The sequence below is a fragment of the Lissotriton helveticus genome, chromosome 1_2 (assembly GCF_964261635.1).
Source record: "Lissotriton helveticus chromosome 1_2, aLisHel1.1, whole genome shotgun sequence".
In the NCBI taxonomy this organism is placed as follows: Eukaryota; Metazoa; Chordata; class Amphibia; order Caudata; family Salamandridae; genus Lissotriton; species Lissotriton helveticus.
Window position 1 is genome coordinate 134213850 of NC_136058.1, and position 25641 is coordinate 134239490.

The following is a 25641-nucleotide window of genomic DNA, read 5'->3' on the forward strand; positions in this document are numbered from 1 at the left end:
GGTTTCATAGTTTGTAATTCTTAGCGCATTTGCTGACGATCTTGTCTTCAATTGCAGGTTTCCAGTCTGTAAGGTATTTGGATTTGAGTGGTCAGGTGTGAGTACCCACAAAGACAAGGTAATTCTGTTTACGTTCCTTGTTGGGTTGGGGGTTGCTGTGTAAATAGATTCACAATCTGCACCCCTTTTCTTTTGCAGGTTTGTGAGGCCGGACTACGAATACAATTGTACAGGCAGACGTGAGTACAGGCAGAACAAACAGGTATTTGTTTGGTAGAGTCAAACTGTGATGCATCTAGTACATTGTAGTATAAAATACTTACCCATGTTTTAGTCTGTTGCAGGTTTCACAGCCAGAACCCCACACATTTAAACGGACGTGCGTGAGTACAAGCAGAAGAGGTAATTGATTGGTAGTCAAACTATGATGCATCTAGTACATTGTAGTATAAAATACTTACCCATGTTATATTCTGTTGCAGGTTTCGCTGCCAGAACCCCACACACTTAAATAGACGTGCGTGAGTACAAGCAGAAGAGGTAATTGATTGGTAGAGTCAAACTGTGATGCATCTAGTACATTGTAGTATAAAATACTTACCCATGTTATATTCTGTTGCAGGTTTCGCAGCCAGAACCCCACACACTTAAACAGACGTGCGTGAGTACAAGCAGAAGAGGTAATTGATTGGTAGAGTCAAACTGTGATGCATCTAGTACATTGTAGTATAAAATACATACTCATGTTTTATTCTGTTGCAAGTTTCACAGCCAGAACCCCACACTTTTAAATGGATGTGTGTGAGTACAAGCAGAGGTAATTGATTGGTAGAGTCAAACTCTGATGCATCTAGTACATTGTAGTATAAAATACTTACCCATGTTTTATTCTGTTGCAGGTTTCACCGCCAGAACCCCACATATTTAAACTGATGTGCGTGAGTTCAAGCAGAGGTAATAGATTGGTAGAGTCAAACTGTGATGCATCTAGTACATTGTAGCATAATATACTTACCCATGTTTTATTCTGTTTCAGATTCCGCAGCCAGAACCCCATACATTTAAATAGGTGTCCGTGCATTCAAGCAGAAGAGGTAATTGTTTGGTAGAGTTAAACTGTGGTGCATCTAGTACATTGTAGTATAACAGATTGCATTCATGAGCTAGACGTCAACGTAAGTCATGTTTAAGCATGGGCGGATCTAGCGGATCTCGCGTACGCGAAATTGCGGATTTACGGATTCGCAATCCGCGAAGATCCGCGAACTCTAGCGGATTTGCGGATTTTTCCGTTTTTTGTGTTGGCGCGTGTTCGCGCCGATTTTGGGACAAGTTCGCAATTGCGAACTTACTTTTCGGCTTGCAACGGCCGCGACTATGTTGTTTCTACGTCTGGTTTATCATCACAGGTTCACAGCACCCTCTGTTTCACCACTGCCACCCTCTGGGACACCCATGCCACCCTCTAGTACATCCTCACTGGCACCTATTAGGTTTATTTATCACTGTAGATTATGGTGGTTGAAAAAAGCAAGCACACCTGCCCTTCTTCAACTGCCATCAATTAATTTGTGTTTCATTAATGTGTCAGTAATTTTGAAAGTTCCAGTCTGGCTGGCACCTGCTTCCTTCCTTATCTGTAATTTGCTTTTTGTTGCAGTTTTTTTTTTTTTTACAGGACCTTTATGGTGCTATTCTATGAGCCTGCTGTTTGGGTCATAGCAGGGTCATAGAATTGTTGCAAACTCTGGAGGGGCCCATCAGGAAGCACTACCTTGAATGTTACTAATGTTAAGTTTGAACTTTTGCACCTGCTCATTGCTTTTATTTTAGCTAAAATCGTTTTTTTTGCAATTTCGCGTGTTATTTGGGGCGCGAATCCGTGCGAGATCGATTTCGGAAGCCGCGAATACGTGCGAATACAAAATTGTTTTTGTTGCGACGTGTATGTTCGCGTGATCTTGCGCGTGTTCGCGAGGCGCTTCTAGCTATTCGTTTGCCAAGTTACCCTATCGGTCGTACACGGGCGCGGCCATCTTGTTGGCGTGACGTAATTCCGTTTCCGCCCGCTATGTGTAATCTCGCAAAGTGTGCTGCTCGCTAGTACAATTTCGCGCGTACTCGCAAGGAAAATCTCGCGCGAACTTACCCACGCGGTCGTGAACGGGCGCGGCCATCTTGTTTCTCATTCATTGCTATGGTTCTGGGCATGCTTTCTGTATCCTCTCTCAATCTCTGCCATCCTTTGCTTGTTTGAAGTTTTTTTGATCTAATTTTACTTATTATCTAACCCTCTATTTTTCTAGCTCTATATTTTTGTGTTTTCTGCAGCTTTTATTTACTTTTAAACTACTTTTTTAAACTCTTTTCTTTTCTTCTTCACTATTCTATTTCTTCTTTATCATTTAAGTTTATTTCTGCCCAGACCATGGTAAAGGGAGCCGGGAAGCACCCTGAGAAGGGGAAGGGTCCCGCACCCCGTGCCCGGCTCCCGTGCGGGCGTTTAAGGGGGGAGCAAGTGGTCCCGAGGGAGATCTTCAGCGCGGAGGAAGTGGCGGCACTGATCTTCCATGTCCAGCGCCGCCTCCCCAAGACGATCCTGGGAGGCAGCAAGATCGCGACCGGCTATGGCATCCGGGAGCGCCGCCAGCGGTGGGAGAAGGTGTGCCGGGCCATGTACAAGATCTCTGGGGTCCGGCGCACATATAACCAGGCCACCCACCGCTGGACCGATGTCATGGACCGGGAGCGGGACTTGCTGGACGCGCTCGGCGTAGAGGTCCCCGGGCTTGGTGAGTAGTAGTAGTAGTACATTTACTACTCTGTTTTATCCTGCTCTGTTATTTGCAAATCTTTGTTCTTTACCAAGAGCAATAATGCTGCCGATTACATTGAGGTAAATTATATTTCAAAATCTTCTATGCATTTCATTTTCAGGTGCACTGCTCTCCTTCTCAGTAGCCTTGCTTGCTACTATGCTTCTTTGTTTTGTATGTTGTGTTCAGAAGCATTTCATTGGCCTGAGAAATTATGTATGAGTGTACTGTAAAGAAAAGAACTGCGTAATGCTAGACAGTAAGGGTCATATTTTCAATTACCGGCGCATCCCTGCAAAGTAGCAGGGATGCGGCAGTAATTGTGTGCCATGCCACCACCACCCATTGGCCCAAAACGTCACAGAAGCCTTACGCATCTGTGCCGTAAAGGCAGCGCATTGCTGGAGTTGCGTGCCAACGATGGCGCAGCTCCAGCAATGCTCTGGGGTACCCTATCTCCCCAATGCTGCATCAAGCCGTACGTCGGCTTCAAGCGCGCAGGGTTTGAGTCATGCATCATTGTCCTAAAAATGACTGATTGACATCTTGTAGATTTCCCTCAGCCACTTTTAGGATTCGTTCCTGCGCAGGTACGCCCTCCCTTGCGCCGGAACGCCCCCTGATGGCGCAGGGCTTTACAACGTGATGCATCGCCCATATGCCCATATGTGTTTTTTTTTTTAATATATACGCCGCACCAACACCATGGCGAGTCTTTTGTTCTGCCGCTGCGTCAGAAAAGGCACGCAACAATGGAGGAAAATCAGCCGCAACTTCCGCAAGGGACTTATAAATCAGCCCCAACAGACTGAAGTCCAGTCCTTCCTTTAGACAGTCACATGGCTATCAGAAGAAATAGTGGCGGTGGTGGCGGGTGGATTGATAGTTTGAGTATTCACTGATCTGCAAGCAGGATGGACTTTGTCTGTCACGTGTTGCGCACTGCTGCCTGCAGTGCCAGGCCTAGGCAAACCTCTTTAGTAGTCTGTTTATTGAGTTACATAGGAACTTTCTAAGTCAACGTTCCGCAAATCAGGCAATACGAATAACGTAGTATACCACATGAGATAGATCCCGTGGAATAGTTGTCTATCTATTTGCTATTTTTCCAAAATATGTTGTTATTGTTCTTTTGAAATGTTTGATTTGGTTGAAAAATCTCATCCATGTTTTCTGGTTTTTCTTTCTTTCATGTTGTACATCAGCTCCCCCCAAGGGCAAGAGGACACAGGAGGAGGGTGCTGAGGATGCAGGCCAGGATCGGGCAGGCGAGGGCTCCTTTGCTGGCCCCAGTAAGTTTACATTTTAATAAACAGTACCTATTTTTTCCTAGCGTTCCTCATTCGATTTTTTCTAAATCGTCTTTGATCTTCTTGTAGACTGGATATAAATTCTTATCCTGCCTCGAATATGACTCCCTGTGGTATTACTAGACTATTCTTATTAGTCTGTCTGTGTAGCTAACTAAGATTGGACATTTGGCAATTCCATTGGACTCCCATTATATTCAGCAATACCTCTATGCACTGTCTCCTTACTGACTAGATAGTGTGGCAGAGTCATTCAGCTCCCGAAGTCACCGATTATAGATCCCCAATGATCTCTAGATTATCGTACGCAGGACAAGAGAGTAGTACGGAGTCACAGCACAGTCAAGAAGTGTCAGAGGCACTCATGCTTGCAAAAATTCCAAAACCTTTAGCTCATCCACTCTAGTCTAGAGGAACAAAAACCACAGAGTCTATTTAAGTGTAAAAGCTTTATTAAAAGTAAACACATTTATTAAAATCTACTTTGTCATAAAACTATTTAACTGTAAACGGAAAAGTGGTTAGTGCTGACGATTAATTGGACACATTTCTTGTGGTCGAGCCGAACTCTCACCTAGTTTGAACTTGATCCTGGTCGTGTTCTTAGGACTCAGGAGTCAAGCTTCTGTCTGTTAGGAGAAAAAGTGGTGCGTGTTAAAAATCAAAAGCAAGCATTCATCAGTTGTGCATAAAAGTGCAGCAAGACAACAGCCTTCCCTGGAAAATGGGACATTTTTACTATGGAGTAGACAGTCACAAATTATTACATTGTATTCTGTTTTTTTAACATTTGTCCTAGACCAAATATTATATAGTAGTGAGTGGTGTATTCTAACATTCTTAAATGTACTTTGTAGGTGTAACATCTGGTGACGGGGCCAGCGCGGAGGTGGCTGTGTTGGACTTGGACTCGGAGGCCTCTGGGGAGGAGGCGGCGTTAGAAGAGCTGGTGGCCGTTCCTGTGGGGGATCAAACGGTGGTGGCGGAAACAGGTAAGCTATATATTCCTTACTTATTGAGATTGAAGACTGCATAGTGTGCTTTCTGCACGGGTGTATTACAATTACAAATCAACCAGGTAGTAGCCTCCTCGAAATGTACTTCGACTTAGCTGTGAAGTTTTTGGTGAGAAGAATCCCAATAAGTTCTTAGACGAACGTGATGGATGGGATGAACGAAAAGCGAAAGAAGGGTGTAAGTAAGTGGGACGCGAACTTGTATGATGGCTGGCAAAGAAGAACGATATGTGTTTGCTTGGACCCAGAGGTGGCTGGGAAGGAAAGAATATGGTATGGTGCATGGCTGGGTCAATGATGAAGCAAGGATGGGTGGAAGGACAGCAGCCTGGGTGGGTGAAACAGAAACTGTATGTGTGCGTATACTTTGACTGAATGGATGCCTGGAGCATGGTATTCTCTGACTCTTACATAGCACATGTGTATCTAGAGAGAGTAGATGGTCGCCAGGTGAAGTAAGTGTTACCTTGAAGAGCATGTACCACCGCACCCGCACGTCCGTCCCAGTGCAGGGAAGGCAAGGAAAAGAAATTGTAAATGTGTCCAATACTACCATGAATAGTAGCAGTACTTTGTATTGCGTTTGCATTCACAGCATATATCTGGTTATTACGGTGGACACTCCGTACCTCTCTTAATAACTTTAGTTTACTTGTAGTACGTCATTCATGTGTGGGTGTATCACTGTTCACTCAATATTAAGCAAAGCACCTAAAGTCATCTCATCTGTCATTAAATACGTCCCATGTGAAGTGATAGATAATCAAATTAGTTAGCTTCTTCAGTTTCCTTTTCTAGTACTCATTTGCACTGTAGGGTGAAAGGTAAATTAATTAAGCAGTAGCCCTTGTAACAGAGTATTCTCAGTGCCACCCGTAATAGAAAAGTAATAGCTTCACCACCTGCATGTACTGGACCGGTACAGTAACGCAAGTCTGTCTCCATCATCATGGTGTGCAACTTTTTTTCTCGGGTGCAACTTCACTGTGCTGTGTCCATGTCATTCTGCCGGCTTGCATAAGATAACGTACCCATTTCCCTAAACAAGAGAGAAGAAGAAGAATAAGACTGGTGTACTGTCATAGTCGACTGTAATGGAAGTCCATAGTGGTCGTAGAATTAGTTCATTAAACTACCACTACTGTTAGAGCAAGGATGCAGAAGTGGGAGGTTACATAGATACTGTCCTCAATAGTTATGTACTGTGCTTTCAATTTGCTACTTGTACTCTGTGACCCAACTTTCGGCTCAATCACTTTGTGTTATTAATAAGGAGCATTGGTTACAGACTATGTCTTTCTTTCTTCATATAGTTGCTCCTTCCAAATCAACAACAAGGAGGGAGCAGGCTAGATTGGCCCGGCAACGGAGGCTGGAGGCCACAGTCGCCGAGTATCGGCGGCTGGTGGCCCTGGAGGAGGAGGAGGACACGCATTCGAGCGGGGCAACATCTTCGACTGTGACCACTGCATCCTCCTCCGTGACTAAGCCAGCGGGACCGAGCCGGGCTAAGAAAGCCGACCGCCACCGCCAAGCAACCGAAATACCAGCTGCCCCCCACAGGAGCTGCAAGGAACGCCAACGCCGCCTACGAGTCCGCATGTCCAACCTGGAGCAGGAGGTCCTGAGGTATAAGACCTTGGTTAAGGGCCTCCGCTCCGAGCTTGCCACCCTCCGCAAGGAGTATGATGCCCATGCCGCATCATGCACCAGCACCAGCACCCTCCAGTAGTGGAGTGTCCCTTGCCCTTTTTTTATAGACTTTTGGGGGGTGGGATTTGGGAGTTGGGATCGTTTTGGGACGTTTCAGAGACAATCGTTGGGGTTAGGGTGGGTGAGGGAGATTATTTTGTTAGGGATAAATAAATATATTTTTCAACTTTATCTGACCATACCTGTTTTTTACTGCTTTTCAGTCTGGTGGGTGGGGGGCGGGGGTGTAACAGTAACTTTGTTTTCCTGAACAGTCGTAGGACTTTAGTAGTACAACCGTCAATCTCTTGTCTACTCCGAAATAATACTCCATTATACTACCTCCCACCAAACGCTTATCTTACCTGTAATTTGTGTTAGAAATTAGGGCTAGGCCCAGGGCTGGCTCCAGGTGAAATGGGGATTAACGTTGTCATTCCTGGGCGGGTGACATTTCCTCATTGCGGTGGTACTAGTGGTGTGACACAGTGGCAGTTGCATGCCTATGGAAAAAAAGAAAACGAAACCTTGTTTGTACTCCTTACTGTAGCATTACAACGGTTACGGTACGATCGAGAAAATAGCAGGTGACAGTACACTAGAACAGTGCCATAATGTAGCCTAACAAATGGTAAAGTATTGCAAGTATAACTAGTACTTGCGTTGAATTTATTTGACATTGGCTACTACTACTAGAAGATATAGTACTGAAGCTGAGTAAGTCTAGAAGATATCCTCGTATTCCTTCACCAGCCTGTTGCTGCTATCACCTTATCCTCCCCAGCAAGTGTGTGGAATTATTGATGTCATTTTAGTCAGACATCAAGCAAAACAACACAGCCCGGGGGAAGAGGGTTAGGGTTTGTAAAATGGATGGGAATGGGGGTTTCTTTTTGGGTAGGTTTTGTTGAGAGAAGAAAAAAAAAGCAGAGCATGGACAAACAATAATTGAAGATACAGAGTTTACAGACAATCTTTGGTTACAAACTAAAGGTAAGCACATGCAGTCACACTCATAGAATAAAAGACAACAATGGATACTGTATCTGTATTGCGTATGTTGTTGGAGTTGTCCTGTTGAAATTGGTAAGTAAGTTGCATGCAGCAAACAATTCCTCTTATTGGCGGCACTCCTCCATTCCAGCTGACGCTTCGTCCATCAATGTGGTGGTGACCACTGACAGAAGAGACACCCTGTCCACTGCCTGCCTGGCGGATGTTGACTGAAACCCGGCCTGTAATTATTGAACGGAAAACAGGAAGTGCTATTACAATACCACTGATAAATAAATAAAAGGTATGTACGCTGTGTGGTTCAAAAAGTGACACTTTGATTTCCCTAATAGACAGTACAATATTTTTGAAATTGCGTGCTCTGTCTGAGTCACCTTTTTAAGGATCAATAAGTATGGCCAAAATATTATAGCGGATCTTTCCCCTCAAGGTGGGTGTACTACTGTGTTTTAGAACAAAATTTGACCTTCCCAGCAATGCTCCCACCAAGACCCTTACTAAAGCCAGTCGCAAAAATGTAGAAGAACCCAATCATATCTCCAAAAACGATGCCTAGCAGAAAAATGGTTACAAAACGTACTTTGAAAGTAACAGTAGACCCAAATACAGACCGTGGATTGTATTCAAACCACTTGCCTGCAAGCAAAAGTATCCATAGCCAGCATCGCTCCAACAGTGCTCTACAACAACAGAACCGCGTTGCAATAGAACCCCCCTAAACACATGCAATCCTGCTGCTAGGGCTAACCCTAACGAACCCTAACTTACAAAAAGTGCCAAAACTGGTGTTTCCTTATGGATTTTGTCCAACAAACTTCTAGCCGGTATTAGACCTTCCCAGGAATGCCCCAGGCAAGACCCGCCAACCCACACGCAAAAAAACACGCGACAACACCCCCAAACAGCGAAAAAGCTAAATCTCATACTTACAATATCTCTCGGCCTTCGGTCCAAAGTAACGCGCTGTGCAGCTAGGTCATCATCAATCATCATAACTCCTGTTTTCCACCACGGATTTCCTGAAAAGCAAATGCAATCAAGATTAGACTGTCGCAGCAGTGCTTCGACAGAGACCCCGGCCGCAACCCACCCACGAACAGCAGGAAGCCCCCCAAAACGCTACATTGAGCAAGATGTCTGAAGAAATGGCAAAAAAAAGGCTTTTCCTTAAGGATTTTGTCCAAAACACTTCTATCCGGCATTAGACCTTCCCAGGAATGCCCCAGCCAAGACCCGCCAACCCACCCGCAAAAAAACACGCGACAACACCCCCAAACAGCGAAAAAGCTAAATCTCATACTTACAATATCTCTCGGCCTTCGGTCCAAAGTAACGCGCTGTGCAGCTAGGTCATCATCAATCATCATAACTCCTGTTTTCCACCACGGATTTCCTGAAAAGCAAATGCAATCAAGATTAGACTGTCGCAGCAGTGCTTCGACAGAGACCCCGGCCGCAACCCACCCACGAACAGCAGGAAGCCCCCCAAAACGCTACATTGAGCAAGATGTCTGAAGAAATGGCAAAAAAAAGGCTGTTCCTTATGGATTTTGTCCAAAACACTTGTATCCGGTATTAGACCTTCCCAGGAATGCCCCAGGCAAGACCCGCCAACCCACCCGCAAAAAAACACCCGACACAACACCCCCAAACAGCGGAAAAGCTAAATCTCATACTTACAATGTCTCTCGGCCTTCGGTCCAAACGCGGCGCTGTGCAGCTAGGTCGTCATCATCATCAATCATCATAACTCCTGTTTTCCACCACGGATTTCCTGAAAAGCAAATGCAATCAAGATTAGACTGTCGCAGCAGTGCTTCGACAGACACCAAAAATTACACACAAACCCCCGGAACCCCGCCAAAGAGCACCTCAAAGGCAAGCAAGTCAGCAAAAACGGCAAGAAATTTCCACCTCATATTTGGTCCAAAACACTTTTGTCCATTATTAGAGCTTCACAGCAATGGGCCCAAAACCGTCAACTCACCCGCAAAGAAGTACAACACCCCCACAAGTGCTGAGTCTTTCTTCATTGTGCGTAATCCAGCACTCTGCTTGGAGGGAAATCGCAGTCTGGAGGAGGAGGATAGAGGAGCATGTTCTTCAGAACTTGTGAACCTGAGGAATGTAGACTGCGGCACCTTCAAATCAATAAGCAAACAAGTGAAGACAGTTCTGATGATGGTCTTGTTTTTGGGATTAGGTGATTAAAGTTTGAATTAAATTAACTGTGCAAAACAAAGAAAGAGAGACACAAAGCACACAGGAATAAAAGTGAATAAGGACGAAAAAGAAAGTTCTTGATTGATTGTCTCATTTTCAGGGCTCGGTGTCAGGGAATAAGAACAAGATTTCGTCATCATACTCTGCGAATTCAGGCTGGATGAGGTCAGTGGCACCGAACAGAGAAAAAATCCCCTCATCTACGTTGCTGTCCTCCTCGTCTTCATGCGGCGTGCTTTCTCGTACTTTGTAATCTGGTGGTATGAGGTGCTGATTCATCTTGATCATTGTCAGCCGCTCCACATTTTTGGGCGAGAGGCGGCTCCGTTTGGGAGTTACAATGCCACCAGCAGCACTGAAAACACGTTCAGAAGACACACTTGCGAGTGGGCAAGACAAATAGTTTATAGCCAGGTTGTAGAGCTGTGGCCACAATTGTTTTTTGCCATGCCAATACTGCAATGGCTCCTCATTAAGAAAGACCACTGTTGAGTCATTCAGATAGTCCTGCACCATCGACTCAAGGTCATCAACTGTTCCTCCACTTTGCTTACTTTTTGCTGTGCTGGCTGTGACATTTTTTCGAGAACCATACCCCATCAAACTTAGCCAATCCTCCTCCCCAGCCACTGTTAGTGTTGTCATTGTGTGTGGTGCAGATGATCCAGTTGCCGGTGTCTTTAACGGCTGAGAGGTCACTTGTGCCCCAGCCACAGGTGCAGAAGTGGATTCTTGTGACTGCGGATGGCCTGCTGATGCTGATGCTGATGTACTGGCTTCTCCTTCAATAACCTGCCGTTCTTTTTCAAACCTCTTGGCTGACCAGGCTAACCAATGTTTGTACTTTTGAACATCTGCATCAGCGAAAGGAAAGAATGCGTTGTCTGCCAGCGCCTTTTTGTAGCGTGGATCCAGAATAGTAGCACAAATGTAATGCTGATCTGAGTTGATGTTTTTAAGACGTTCATCACCACGTAGGCGATGTAATAATTTCTCAGACAAAATGAAATGGGTTTTTTTTTTTTCATCTTTTTGAAACTCAGAAGAAACCGCCATCAGTTGGTGCTCCAGTATGCACAACAATGGGATAGCTTTTCCCAAATTACAGTCCTCCTGGCTGACTGCACGCGTGAAGAACTCAAAAGGACGAAGCATGTCTGTCAGGCTTTTAACTATGGCCCATTGCGCCTTACTCATCCGCAGGTCCTCCTTCTGAGATGTAGCCTCTGTCAAGAAATAGTGATCGAGTACCGTATACTGCTCATACAGACGCTCAAGCATGTAGAAGGTTGAGTTCCAACGTGTTGCCACCTCCTGGATGAGTGCTTTCACTGGCATTCCACGTTCAAGTAGCAGTCTCCGCAGATGCTTCCGGGCCTTAAAAGAATGGCTGAAATGGTTGCACATTTTGCGGCAGGTGGCCATTACCTCGAACGCTGGACTCTCTTTATCACTCAAGAATTTTTGAACTACCAGGTTGATACAGTGCGCCAAACACGGCACTCTAACATGGTCACCCTTCGACATGGCCTTAACTACATTGGCGCCATTATCCGTGGAAACATAACCAATCTTGCGTTTTAGGGGGGATAGCATTGTCAAGACCTTTTTGTCAAACTCTTCCAAAAGGTTTTCTGCTGTGTGACTTTTCTCCAAGCCAAACATGGCTAGTGTTGCATGTTTCCGAGCAGCTTTGAAAACTTGGTCCGGGTCAACACCTGCGTTTAGCTTTGCTATAACACCTGAAAAAGAGACCCAGTGTGCAGTGATGCACATGTAATCATCGCCTGGGCCACTGGTCCACATGTCTGTTGTCAGATGTATTGTGTGAACAGCACTCTTCTGCAAAGCTGCCCCAATCGCCTGCAGCACATCTTCATGTAGTGCTGGAACCGCAACTCTGGCAAAATAGAACCGGCTCGGAACCTTCCATTTAGGGCAGAGCGTTGCCACTAATTCAAGAAAACCTACCGCTTCTACAAAAGAAAAAGGTAGAAGGTCCACAGCTAGCATTTTAGCCAGCTTAGTGTTATACAGACGCGTCAGTGGGTGGTTGCGTTCATATGGCACGTCTGAAGTAAGCATTGTTCTAATGTTGCCCTGGACCAAGCATTTACGGGCTGATAATGACTTCGTTGACCCAATTTTGCTCGCTGGTGAACTTTTGTGCGTTGGTGTCTCACTCGCTCCAACACTCTTAGTGTGCCTCACATTGGGTGTGCTGCTGACAGGGGTACTGGGTGTAAGGGAAGTGTTTGACACGTCTTCTTCCTGCTCGTCATCATCAGATGAAACATCAACGTTTCCTTGAATTTGGCCTTTCTTGATCGCATCTAGGTGCGCAAACCATTTGACAGTGTGCTGTCTCCTAAGATGACCTCTCTGGCCTCCGGTACCATAGTTGGTACCTGGCTTACCACGACTAACTGCTTGCTTACAAATGGTACAAATGGCAAACTTTGGATTTTTTGGACAAACAGTAAAGAAGTCCCAAACTGGGGACTTGAAGTGTCTGTGGGACATGGAGGAGGCGGCGATACTGGTGGTGGTGGTCATGAAGCTAATGCCAGATGAAGTGGAGAATGTGGATTGCCCAACTTTTGTACGTTTTGCACTTTCACTGCCACTAATTAAGGTCGAGATTGACGGAGGTCTCTTCTTGCCAGAAAGAAATATGGAAGCGGGACGAGTTGGTGTACTACTTAACTCCAATGATTGTGGTGTTTCCACTGCCTCCTCATCGACAACATCATCATCACGCTCAGCAGCTCTTCGGGCTAGGGTCAAAATGTCTGTTTGCTGCATGCCCGCTGGGGCTGCAGTGACCTTTATGATGACTGGGTCGTCGTTGGCAGAGTCTTCATCAGCAGCAGTATCCGCCACTTCTTGTTTTTTTTGAAAATCTGTTTATTAGTAAAGCATGTGAAGCAGTTACACACATTTCAATTTCAGTACATCAATATAAACCACGGAGATATCCGCTCAAAACAAATCTGTAGCTTTGTCATTTTGATTTCACATTTTATATTTTACGGCGATCAGAACTGTCGCAGTTAAACAAACCCCCATCTTTAGAAACCCTCCCACCACCCTCGAACAACCCACCCGACACTCTCTTTGCAGTTATCAAATGAAGTGAATAGAACGAACATTTATCTGGGTCACCCTTATTAGTACAACATGTAGTCTCTTTTTCAGTACACTTAGTCGGTGCGAGGCAGCAAGCCAGTGATTGGGCGGTCCTCAACCCATAACTTTGCAACACAGCCGGTGACAGTGTGTAAGACGAAATTCCGGTTTCGGACATTTTATTCCATATTCGGTGTGTCACCATTATCCCCTTCCTCCCCATCATCCTCCGTTTCAAAGTCCCCCAGCATGGCAAACCAGTCTAGTGAGATCGGCCTTTTCCGCAACCCTCTGTATTCTTCGCGTTGCAGCGCTTCTCCCTCCGCCCTGCTCCAGCGCACTACCTCTGCCTTCCATAATTCAGGGTTGGGTGGGTTAGGTGACTTCCATCTCATTGTGATAGCTCGCTTCGCCAATAATAAGGCCAGATCCGCAAAGCGTGACGCCACTGTCCTACTGCGCTGGGAGGGTCTCAGCCCTAATAACGTGCCTTCTAATGTAGGAGATCGGGACAGGGCTCCTGCGCTCTCAAGTGATGCATGGACCGTGGTCCAGTAGTATCCTAGCTTGGGGCATTGCCACATCATGTGTATCAGTGATGCATCTTCAGTGTCGCAGCGGGGGCAATTGCTTTTAGCATCAGGAAACATCGTGTGTAAGCGGTGCGGGGTCAGGTAGGCCCTATGTAACAGCATTAATTGTATAAATTTGAACTTGGGGTTCCTGGCTACTTTCCTGGGAAACTGCAGTATTCGGTCCCATTCCTTGTCTCTCAGGGGTCTACCAATATCCTCCTCCCATTTCTCCCTGAGAAACGAGAGAGGGAATGTCCTCCCTTCTCTGATGCCCGCAGCAAGCCATCTCGTCAGATGTGCACCCGGTCCCATTAGATAGTGCATCTTAGTGAGGGGGTTCGTGTCAGGTTCCTGTCCCTCAGGTGCCCATGTATGTGTGATATAATTGCGAAGACCGGCGTACAGAAGGAATGATCCCCCGGGTATGCCTTGTGTGGTTCTGAAGTCTTCAAAGGACAACAAGTGGCCGTCAGTAAACAGGTCACCTACATGCGATACTCCCACGTCATGCCATGTGGTTAGTGCGGTCATCGTGAGAGCTCCCGTGCCCAATGGGATGCCCAGAAGTGGAATAGTGGGGGCATAGGAAGACTTAGGCGAAGTGTATTTCAGAGCCTTCCTCCAGTAAAGGATCGCTAGTCTAAGTAGTGGTGGGGTATCCCTCGGTATGTTCGAATTAGGTAGGAGTAGTGTGTGCAAGTTCCCTCCACCGTAGCCCTCCACCGACATGTCGATCTCTTGGAGATTACGGCCAGCCACCCAGTAAGCCAGCCATTGAAGCTGACATGCGTAGTTGTAAGCTCTAAAGTCCGGCAGGCCCATACCTCCCGCGCCAGAGGGGAGTTGCAACTTAGACAAGCTTATACGTCTGCGGCCGTGCCCCCATATGAGCTCAGTAAGGAGAGTGTCCAGGGTCTTAAATGTCGCAGCTGGGATCAGGTAGGGTAAGTTGGTGAAATAATAGATAAGACGGGGAAGCATCACCATCTTTGATATCGCTATTCTGCCGGGTATGGAAAGTGGGAGTGTCAACCAGAATTGAATCTGTGATTTCAGTGCTCTGATGGCCCTCCCAAGGTTTCCATCAATCATCAGGTCGGACTCCCTATATATTTGCATCCCCAGGTATCTAAAGGTGGTTTCCGCCATCTGGAATGCATGAGGGGCGAAGGGTAAGGGTGTAATCAAGCCCGTTGCCGCAAATGTGTAGCCATAGGACTTAGATTCGCTTATGGTCAGACCAGAGATCGCCCTAAAGTCCTCGAAGACCTGGGAAACAGAGCTCAGATCTCCCCTCAGGTCTCGGAAATACAATATAATATCATCTGCGTAAGCAGATACAATATGTGCAGTCCCGTGTCTGCGTATTCCATATTGGGGAGCCATCAATCGAAGCCGACAAAGCATGGGTTCAAGGGCAAGGACAAAAAGGAGGGGGGATAGCGGGCAGCCCTGCCTGGTGCCCCTTGCTATGGCTATAGGAGCCGATATAAGGCCAGAGGTGCGTACTCTCGCTGTGGGGACGGTATAGAGCAATCTGACCCAGTCAAGGAATTCAGAGGGTATCCCGAATTTGGACAGGGTGGCGAACATAAAGTCCCACCTAAGGGAGTCAAACGCTTGTTTCAAGTCCAGAGATATGCAGCCCTCTGAGTGTACTTCTCCACCGCCTCCGAGCATCAGTTGTGCTAAACGTCTAAGGTTCATGGCCGTGCTACGACCCGGAATAAAACCGCATTGATCCGGGTGGATCAGTTGCGGCACGTATTGCACTAGTCTCGCTGCCAGTACCTTGCTCAATATCTTGGAGTCAGTATTGAGGAGGGAAAGTGGCCTATAATCCGCCATTTGCAGCCCTTCCTTGGCAGGCTTTAATATAGATGTGATCAACGCCTGCATTGACGACTGTGGAAGGGACGACGTCCGTAAGGCCTCAATATAAATAGTGTGCAGGCGCGGTGCCAGGAGGTCTACGAATGTCGCATAAAAGTCGGCCGGTAGGCCATCCGTACCAGGGGTTTTGCCCTTGGGGAGAGCTCTTATCGCCTGCTTAATTTCAGCGATCGTAATGGTGCGTTTCAGGTCTTTGGCCTGACTCTCAGTGAGTTGAGGTAGAGTCAGGTCCCTCATGAAGGTTTCGAATGCATCTTCGGGTAGGGGCTGCGGAGGGCTGTAAAGTGTTATATAGTAGTCCTTGAACGCCGTATTAATCCCGAGTTGGGTGTTAGTTGGGGTGCCCGCCTGATCCAGAATATTCAGGATGGGATGATGAATTGGGGAGTCACGGAGAATGCGAGCTAGCAGGGGGCCGGCCCTATCCGCCTGTGTATGCTGCCTGTTCGTGTACTCTTTGTAGTCTAGGAGCCTCAGGTCTTCCAGTAGTTCCGCTTGCCTAATGCGAGCCTCCTGTAGTGGCGTGAAGGGTGCATTGGTGCCAGCTGCCTCATTTTCTAAGGGCGCAAGTGAGTTCTCCACTTCCGTCAATTGGGCAATTACTGCACGTTTCCTACCCGTCCCAGCAGCCATTGCCTCCCCCCTCAGGCAAACTTTAAAGGCGTCCCATTCCACTAGTCGGGAGCTGGCCGTGTTAGTATTTGTGGAAAAGTATGAAACTATAGTGTCAGACAGGGAGGCCCGAAATACAGAGTCCTCAAGTAGATCTGGAGATAGTCTCCAAGTTGGGATGGGGGTCAAACGCCTACCCCACTGCCAGGTGAGTTCTACAGGACTGTGGTCAGACAGAGTTTTCCCCATGTGTTGGGTTCGGACTATGGAAGCCGCTAGGGAACGGGAACAGAAAATGTGGTCGATTCTGGTATGGAGCTGGTGGGGTGGTGAAAAAAAGGTATATTCCCTGTCTCGTGGGTGTACACTACGCCACGCGTCTGTCAGATCCCATCCCTCGGACCATCTCGCTAAAACCTCTGCCTGTTTTTTGCTCTCAGCCGCCTGCAAAGGGGGATGTGACCTATCCAAAGCAACATCAAGCACAGCATTAAAGTCCCCTCCAATCAACAATCGATGATCCGCCCAGTCTGCAAGTACCCCGTTCACTGTCAACAAGAACTCCGCCTGATTCGAGTTCGGCGAGTACACACACCCAAACACAATAGCCTCCCCGTCCAGCAGCCCCCGCACAAATACATAGCGCCCCTCAGTATCGATTCTGTGCTCCAGTAACTGGAAAGGGACAGAGCCGCGGAACCAGATCGCCGCCCCCCTGGAGAACGTAGAATAGGAGGTAGCAAAGAGCTGTCCCCTCCATTTCTTCCGGAGTTTCATGTTCTCAGCAGCGTTCAAATGCGTCTCTTGGAGGCAAGCAATCTGTGTCCCCCTGCGGTTAAGTTGGGCTAATATCCTATGGCGTTTATGAACCGCCCCCATGCCACGCACGTTCCAAGTGCACATTTGGTATTTATTAAGCGGCCCCATTTCCATCTATGAGACTCAGCCGGATGATAAACCCGGGTACCCATGGTAGTCCGGTTCCGTGAAAGGATGAGAGTGTCTTACAACCCTGGATTCCCTGAACAAAAGGGTTCCCAGGCAAACGTGCCCGAGATCCAAACCATGGTGCCCAACGTGGGCACAAGTCAGTTAAGTTTGTATGCATCTCGGGGGTGACAGGCCTCTGTCAGTAGTCTCTCTCTCTACGGCCTGTATTAGTTCAACAGCCCACCCAGAAATAGGCCCCTCATGCAACCCACCGCCTACCATACAAGTGGGGGGGAGACAGTCATACGTTACCACCCGGAGGGGAGCATACTTGCAGCAGTTCAGAACTCCTCCGCCATCTGGGCTGTGACCTTCGGGAAGAGCGGCAAGCTGTCGACCGAACCAGACACCTCAGTACGGGTGTCAGTGGAGATGGTGTGTCTGTCTGCAGCTGCTACCGCGTCGTGCGCTGCCAAGGCCTCCTCCGTTAGCCGTTGTCGCTGTAATGAAGATGGGTGTCTGCCTGTGAGGGCACCGGAATGGTGCGGCTGCGCTGGTACACCCTGGGAAGAGTGTTGTCCCGGGCTGGGGCCTTTGTCCTGTCGAGTCGGAGGGTTTCCACGGTTTTCGCCCTGGCGATCTTCAAACGGGTCCTGTGAGGCCGGCGGTGAGAGGGTGACTTCCATCCATTCTTCTGCCTCTTCTGGCGAATCAAAGAAGTGGGATCTGTTTGCGTGCAGAATTTTGAGCCGTGCAGGGAACAGGAGCGCATATTTCATGTTTCTGTCTCTTAGTTTGCGTTTTACATTCATAAAGGTGGACCTGGCACGCTGTACTGTAGGAGTGAAATCAGGGTAGACCGAGATGTTCTTGTCCTCAAAACGTATCGGCGCCTTCTCCCTGGCTGCCCGCAGGACAGCGTCACGATCCTTGTAGTGAAGGAGGCGTGCGATAAGAGGACGAGGGGGTGCTCCAGGTTTGGGGGGCCGCGGCGGCATCCTGTGTGCCCGTTCCACACTATAGAGGGCAGTGAGATCTTCTTGGCCCACTAACTGCCGCAGCCAGTCTTCCACAAATTGGGTAGGGTTCCTCCCCTCGCTCCTTTCCGGAATACCTAGGATGCGGACGTTGTTGCGGCGGGCCCGCCCTTCGGCATCGTCCACCCTATCCCACAGTTGTTTAAGTTGTTTCTCCACACCTTCCAACTTAGTGGAGTGTTCCGTCTGTTGCGGTACAAGGTCATTCAGTGTGATCTTTTGTTCCGCTACCCGTTCTGCCAGTTTGTTGTGATCAGCCCTTAATAATGATAGTCCCGTCGCCATAGTATCTATACGTGATTCCAAGGCTTCGCGCGTCGCGCGTATCTCGTTTAGGATGAGGTCCAATTTCGCATCTTGGGATCCCCTTCCGGTCGGCGGGATGATGTCCGCATTGGAAGAGGCCAGTGGGTCTTCAGAGCCCGTGGATTGCACGTCCATCGCGGCTCCCTGGCCATGGGCCCTGCCCCTGGGCTTGCCCATGGATCTCGTGTGCAGGGTGACGCAGCAGTGGATACCTCTGGACGCCGCTGCCTGCTCCGGAGACCAACCAATACGCAGTCCACGGCCCCCGGGGATACAGGATGTAGTGGTCAAAGAGGGCAGAGCGTATATATGGTCTATGCGCGCTGCACTGTAGTTGGGGTGCTTGTAAGCCTACTGGGGGCAGCAGACAGTCGTCTCCCCTGCTTCCAGGGAGTAGAAGAATAGGGACCGTGTGGCCCTAGGTGTTGTTAGGCACGACTCGAAATCCTGAACAGGAGCGTGATGAGCAGCTATGCTGGGAGTATATGGCCAGGCGGTATGGCTCACGTCGCACTTCCACGCAACGAGCCGGCGCGGGTCCTCCGGCCCTCAGTAGTGTGTCCTACCTTGTAAAATGTCCGGTCCGAGGGGAGCAACACCTCGGTTCAAGGCCCCGTCTCACCTTCAGGGCGCCGAGGGTACTGCCCGGCTGTGCTGGCAAAATGGCGCCGGAGGCAGTCAATATACCACAGCCCCGGTGTACTCAGAAAGGTCCAGTCAGGGTCGGGCACTCCGGTCCGCTGGCCCAGGGAGCGGCAGCACTGTATCTGCAGGCCCAACCAGAGTTGCCGAGGGCAGACGCCGCAAGGACGAAGGGCGAGCCGGCAAACCAATCCGGTGAGGTTCCCGCGCGTCCCGCAGGTCTCACAGCAGGGAAGCTGGAAGGTGCGCAGTGTTGGAAGGCAGGCAGCAGGGCCACGGACATGTGAGGGTGTCCGTGCGTGCTCCGGAGCCTCCGCTGAAGTCCACAGTCACTTCCGATCAGGGGCCCCGTCTGGACCGCGCTGATGGTGCAGCGCGAGTCGGGCAGGCCACTTAATTGAGCCCGGGGCTCCGCCTCGTCCCGAAGGCCGCTGCAAGGGCCGGTGACGCAGCGTTCTCGCGCTGCTGGCCGAGTGTAATAACACCTCACCGCTGCTTTCTGCACCCCCCCGGGGGCTTCCGGAGTAGAAATCAGATGGGCTGCCGCACGGGGCTGCAGGATATATCGCTAGTATTTTGGGCTGTGGACGGAGCTCTGGAACTACGCGTCCACCATCTTCGGCTCCAGGCCACGCCCCCATCCGCCACTTCTTGTTGAGACTCATCACACTCCATAACTCTGAGACTTTGGACGAGCTTCCTTTTACGCTTAACTACCTTTGTTTGTTCCCAAGTTTGATCCGTATCATCAGAAGGAGGTGTGCTTGAAGAGGATGTAGACACCACCCTTGATCTCTTCCTTGCTAGGGGTGTGGAAGACAATGAAGGATCATCAGGAGGAGTGGCTTCCTCAAATGATACCTCGCCTTGATTGTCGATTTCCTGATGTGCCCCTACTTCGGGAGGAACAACTATTGTGGGCACTTGTTGTGACCCTCCATGCACCTCTGCTTGCGCATCTCCTTGCGCTGCCTCTCCTTCCACATGTACTTGGGCTTGTACTTGCACATGTGATTGTTGTTGCCGCTGTGGTTGTTCAACACTCGTCAGATGAGCTACAACAACCTGTGTTGATTGAGGGACATTGCTGCTGCTTTCTTGCGATGAGCCAACATCACTGGTCGATGGTGATTGAAGAAGTATACTGGCTGCCTCTGCAGCACTCAAGGGCTTGGACTTAAGTTGGCGTGGTGGTGGTGGTGGCACTGAGCCCAATGGAGCGGGGGTGCTGCTGCCAGCTTGGTCCCCAGCAGATCCCGCTGCAGCTGCTGCAGGCATACTTTTTTTTTTACTCACAAAAAAAGGGGCGGGCGGCACACCAGTGTCCTTGGTAACTTGCTTCTTCTGCTCCTTACTGGCACCTTTCTTGCTAGAGGAGCTACGGGTTACTTTTTTTGGGGCCATCTTCTTCAGAGCAGGTCAGCAGGCAGCAGTTGCACGAGTTGCAGAGGGTTCTGTGTCCAGACGTGACGTCGCGTGACGTTATGCTGCACACACCGCTGCAGGACTTCTTCCTGGCACTGGTGGTTCTATTGAGTCTTCTTGTGCACCTAAAAGCAATGGAAGACAGAGGAACATCAGTTCAGTTATACACCCCAAAAAATCGACAAAACACAGAAAAATGAGCACAATCCCATGCCATCCATGATGTTTACATTGAAGACACCCCACAGAAAGACTAGGGACATGCAAGTATGCAACACTCACTACCCCTGGGCATAAGGGATGAAAAGTAGGCAAAATAAGTGCAGGCCTCAGACACTGCCTCTCCTCAAAATGGCCCCCTTACACCCCAAGCACATGTTGCCTGTACCAGCCAGCACTCAAGATGGCCACCACCACCACCCACATGGCCAGTCCACATCAACAGTACACCCCCAAAAAACAGAAAAACAGCCAGAAATCACCACAATCCAATGCCATCCATGATGTTTACATCAAAGAGCGTGAGACCACACCACAGGCACACTCAGTCCATGCACCACCACCACCCCTGGGCAAGCAAAAGGCCACACCAGCAGCCCCCCAAAAACGACAAAAAACAATAAAATAAGCACAATCCCAGCCCATCCATGGCCTCAATTATGTTTAAATTCAAGAAGACACCCCACAGAAAGACTAGGCCCATGCAACACTCACCACCCCTGGGCAAAGGGCCACACCAGCAGGCCCAAAAAAACGACAAAAACCAATAAAATCTGCACAATCCCAGCCCATCCATGGCCTCAATGGTGTTTAAATTCAAGAAGACACCCCACAGAAAGACTAGGCCCATGCAACACTCACCACCCCTGGGCAAAGGGCCACACCAGCAGGCCCAAAAAAACGACAAAAAACAATTAAATCTGCACAATCCCAGCCCATCCATGGCCTCAATGGTGTTTAAATTCAAGAAGACACCCCTCAGAAACACTAGGCCCATGCAACACTCACTACCCCTGGGTATAAGGGATGAAAAGTAGGCAAAATAAGTGCAGGCCTCAGACACTGCCTCTCCTCAAAATGGCCCCCTTACACCCCAAGCACATGTTGCCTGTACCAGCCAGCACTCAAGATGGCCACCACCACCACCCACATGGCCAGACCACATCAACAGTACACCCCCAAAAAACAGAAAAACAGCCAGAAATCACCACAATCCAATGCCATCCATGATGTTTACATCAAAGAGAGTGAGACAACACCACAGGCACACTCAGTCCATGCACCACCACCACCCCTGGGCAAGCAAAAGGCCACACCAGCAGCCCCCCAAAAACGACAAAAAACAATAAAATAAGCACAATCCCAGCCCATCCATGGCCTCAATTATGTTTAAATTCAAGAAGACACCCCACAGAAAGACTAGGCCCATGCAACACTCACCACCCCTGGGCAAAGGGCCACACCAGCAGGCCCAAAAAAACGACAAAAAACAATAAAATCTGCACAATCCCAGCCCATCCATGGCCTCAATGGTGTTTAAATTCAACAAAACAGTTGTATCATGCACCCATAACCAACCCTGGTCCTACTGGATACTGTGGCTACCCACAATATAATTTATTTAATTTTCTGAAAAAGTTCCAAAATTGTACTTGCAGCAACTGTAATGCCCCAAACAAACTTACTTGTGAAAGTTGATTTCTAATCCAAAAGTGATCCAAAGACAGTCAAAAAGGCCTCAAATCCAAATATCCAGCAGCACCCACAAAAAGTAATCCTTCCAGCTCCAGATCCAAATGAAAGTGACCAGGAGATGGACAAAGCACTGGGAGGAGCCTGCTGGACAGGAACAGGAAGTTGGAGACTGTGGGGCACTTCCTTCCTCCCCCCCCCCAAAATGGACTCCTTGCAAAAAAAAAGGCCATGCAAATGTCAACCTGAGGAGTGATTCTGATAAAAATCATAATTTTCTGAAGGTTTATCCTGTTTGCTGGTGATTTTCTTGTGACAAATTGCAAAATCTCTATTTCGCAAGTGCGAGATTGTTCCTTTCCGCCGCAACTACGTGTTCGCAATTGCGAACTCTCGCGAGGTGTGCTGTGCAAGGTGGCAAGCCGCGAGTACGTATTCGCGGGCGACAAACTCCCGCGGGAACACGCAGCAAGATCTAAAATGGCGCGTCATTCGCAAAGAAAAACAACTCGGCAAACGCTAAAATGACGGAAAGTGAACGCCGTGCACCACGCCGCGCGCCGCAACCAAGCAAAAAATCCGCCGCGAGCGGATTCACGGATTTTCGGCAAATTCGCGAGAGTTCGCGGATTGCGAATTTGCCGAAAATCCGAAAAATCCGCGATCGGAGCGGATTTTACGCCCATGCTTAGTCATGTTCCCTTATTTTGCAGGCTTTGTGGAACAGCAGGTTCAAACCGGAAGGAAGAAATGTTGCCTTGTATTGAAGGAAGAGTGGATGAAGGAAATTGTGGAGCCTGAGACAAAGAAGTCACGAAGCAAGGTTTGCATGCAACTCGGGGAAGTATTTCAATACAGTCCAGACGTGGGCTTGATTTGCATAGCATGTGCCAAAGCCAAGATTGTTGGGGACTTTTCCACAGGGAAGAATTGAAGTGATGGCTGGAAACTGGACTACATGAAACGCCATCTACTTAGCAAAGTACACGAGTCTGCCATGGTGACATTGAGAAACAGAAGTGCTGCTGCCAGGTTTGGTTATGGAGTGCGGGCAATGCTGACAGAAACTGCCACTGACAAAGCAAATAGAATGGAAGTAGTTGAACGCCAAAGATCTATGCCTGAGGAGATAAAGATTCTCATCAACAACGTGTTGCTGGCAGTCAAGATGAATACTTTAATGTTATCTGTACAAGACAACCATGACCACCTAGCTTTGTATGTGAAGATACCAGACAGCTGGAGGAGCAAGAACTATGCCTTTGATCTCCTTGAGGCCATCAATAGCGTGATACACTGTGAAGCTATGGCAGAACTTCGGCAAGCTTTGTATCACACCTTGATAATTGATGAGAGCACAGATATTTCTGTTATAAAAATACTCATCCTGTACTTCAAGTTCCGACCTGTAACATCAACAGAGCACAAAACACAGTTTTTGGGGCATAGTGAAGCTGACTAGTTGTAATGCTGAGACTATCACTACTGCCGTGAAAGAATTCTACACTGCAAATGAACTGGACCTCATGAAAATGGTCATGTTCACATCCGATGGTGCGTCTGTGATGCTGGGTAAGAATAATGGTGTTGCTACACGACTTAAACAATCCATTCCTCATCTAGTGGAGCAGCATTGTGTCACCCATCGAGAAGATTTGGGAGTTGATGATGCCTGGAAGAGGGTTCCAATGATTAAAGAGATGGAGACATTATTGAGGACTGTCTATACTGTGTTCTCCAGATCTCCTGCAAGGAAGTCCAGGCTGGATGAAATTGCATCGGTCACTGAATGTGAAGTTGTCTCTTCTCGACTACTGAATGAAGTCCGGTGGCTTTCAAGGCATTTTGCTGTTGGTGCACTAATTCGTGATTAAGAGACTGTTCTTAAGTACTCTGAGCATGAGAAAGTTGAGGAGAATGATCCAATTGCTAAATATTGTTATAAAAAGCTATCGTACTCCAACTACCATATTTTCCTTGCAGTACCTAATGACATTCTGGGTGAATTTGCATCTTTGTGCAAACTATTCCAAAAAAGCTGTACAGTATGCAAGAGCAAAGATTGGCCAAATTAAGCAACAATATTTGGGCGCACATGCATAAATGGTTCCCTGAAGATGAACAGAAAGAATGGGCAAGTTTTGAAATCCAGGCAATAGCAACACAATAACATTTTGGTTTTGGGACTGAGAATATACAAAGACTTGTTGAAAAGTATAAAAATGTCTTGGCCCTGGGTGATTGTGAAACACCAGAAGATGTTGTTCACCAATACAGAGACTATAAATATGTGGTGGCAGAACATGTAAAGGGTGGGTTATTTACCACCTTTCAAGACATGGTGAATTTCACTGTACGCAATGCTGCTCAGTATAGTGTGGTGTCTCAGCTTGTAGATGTCTGAGCAACGTTTCAAGCATCTAGTGCAGATTGTGAACGAGGATTCAGCGTCATGAATACTATCGAGAGTAAATTGAGGAATAGACAAGAGCAGAAGCATTTGGATATGCTGATTAGGACAAAGGCCTACCTCCTGAATGGGAAAGTTGACCTACACCGAGTTTATCAGCACTGGAAAAATGTCAAGGATTGCCGTGAGAAGCAACCCTGTCACCCATCTAGTGATGCCACTTGACGTGTCTGAACATCCCTCTCCCTTATTGTGTATATGTGATATTGTATAGGCTTGCAACATTAGTCCACCCAATGAACTGTGCTCCAGTTAAGAATATTTATTAAAATCGTATGATGGTACCACCATTGAAGTCTTGTGCTTTTCGAAACTTGAAGTGTACTTGCCAGTGTAACCAATTCATGTCATGGCGTGCTTATCCAATTTGCAAACTGCCCTTAAGACCCTTATTGTGGCGCTGTATATGTGAAAATGCACCATCTTTTCACTTTTTAAAGTAAACATTGTGAGCGACATTTGGCGCCGCACACACTCGCGGTTTGGTTCCTGGTGCACATAGCCATGGTTGCAGCACACAGAGACCCTCCACTGCCGCACACAGAGGAAAAAATTAGAGGGGACATTGGTGATGACTCTTCATTAATTCCTCCTACTCATCCCAGCAGCCTTGAATGTGGATTATGGATTCTCGGTACTAGTATCGAGTACCGGTGATGTTACCTCCTGATTTACATCATTCTATTTGCAATGTGCATGTATGTATTTATTGAGGTAGACTTACTATTTATTTTTATATTTGAAATGTGCATTTATGAATATTCACCTTGCGTAATCTGTTTCTTCATATATTTGTCATGGTGAGATGCTACCCTTGTATTCTGGTTTTGTATTTCCTACAATTTAATGCTGTTTCGTT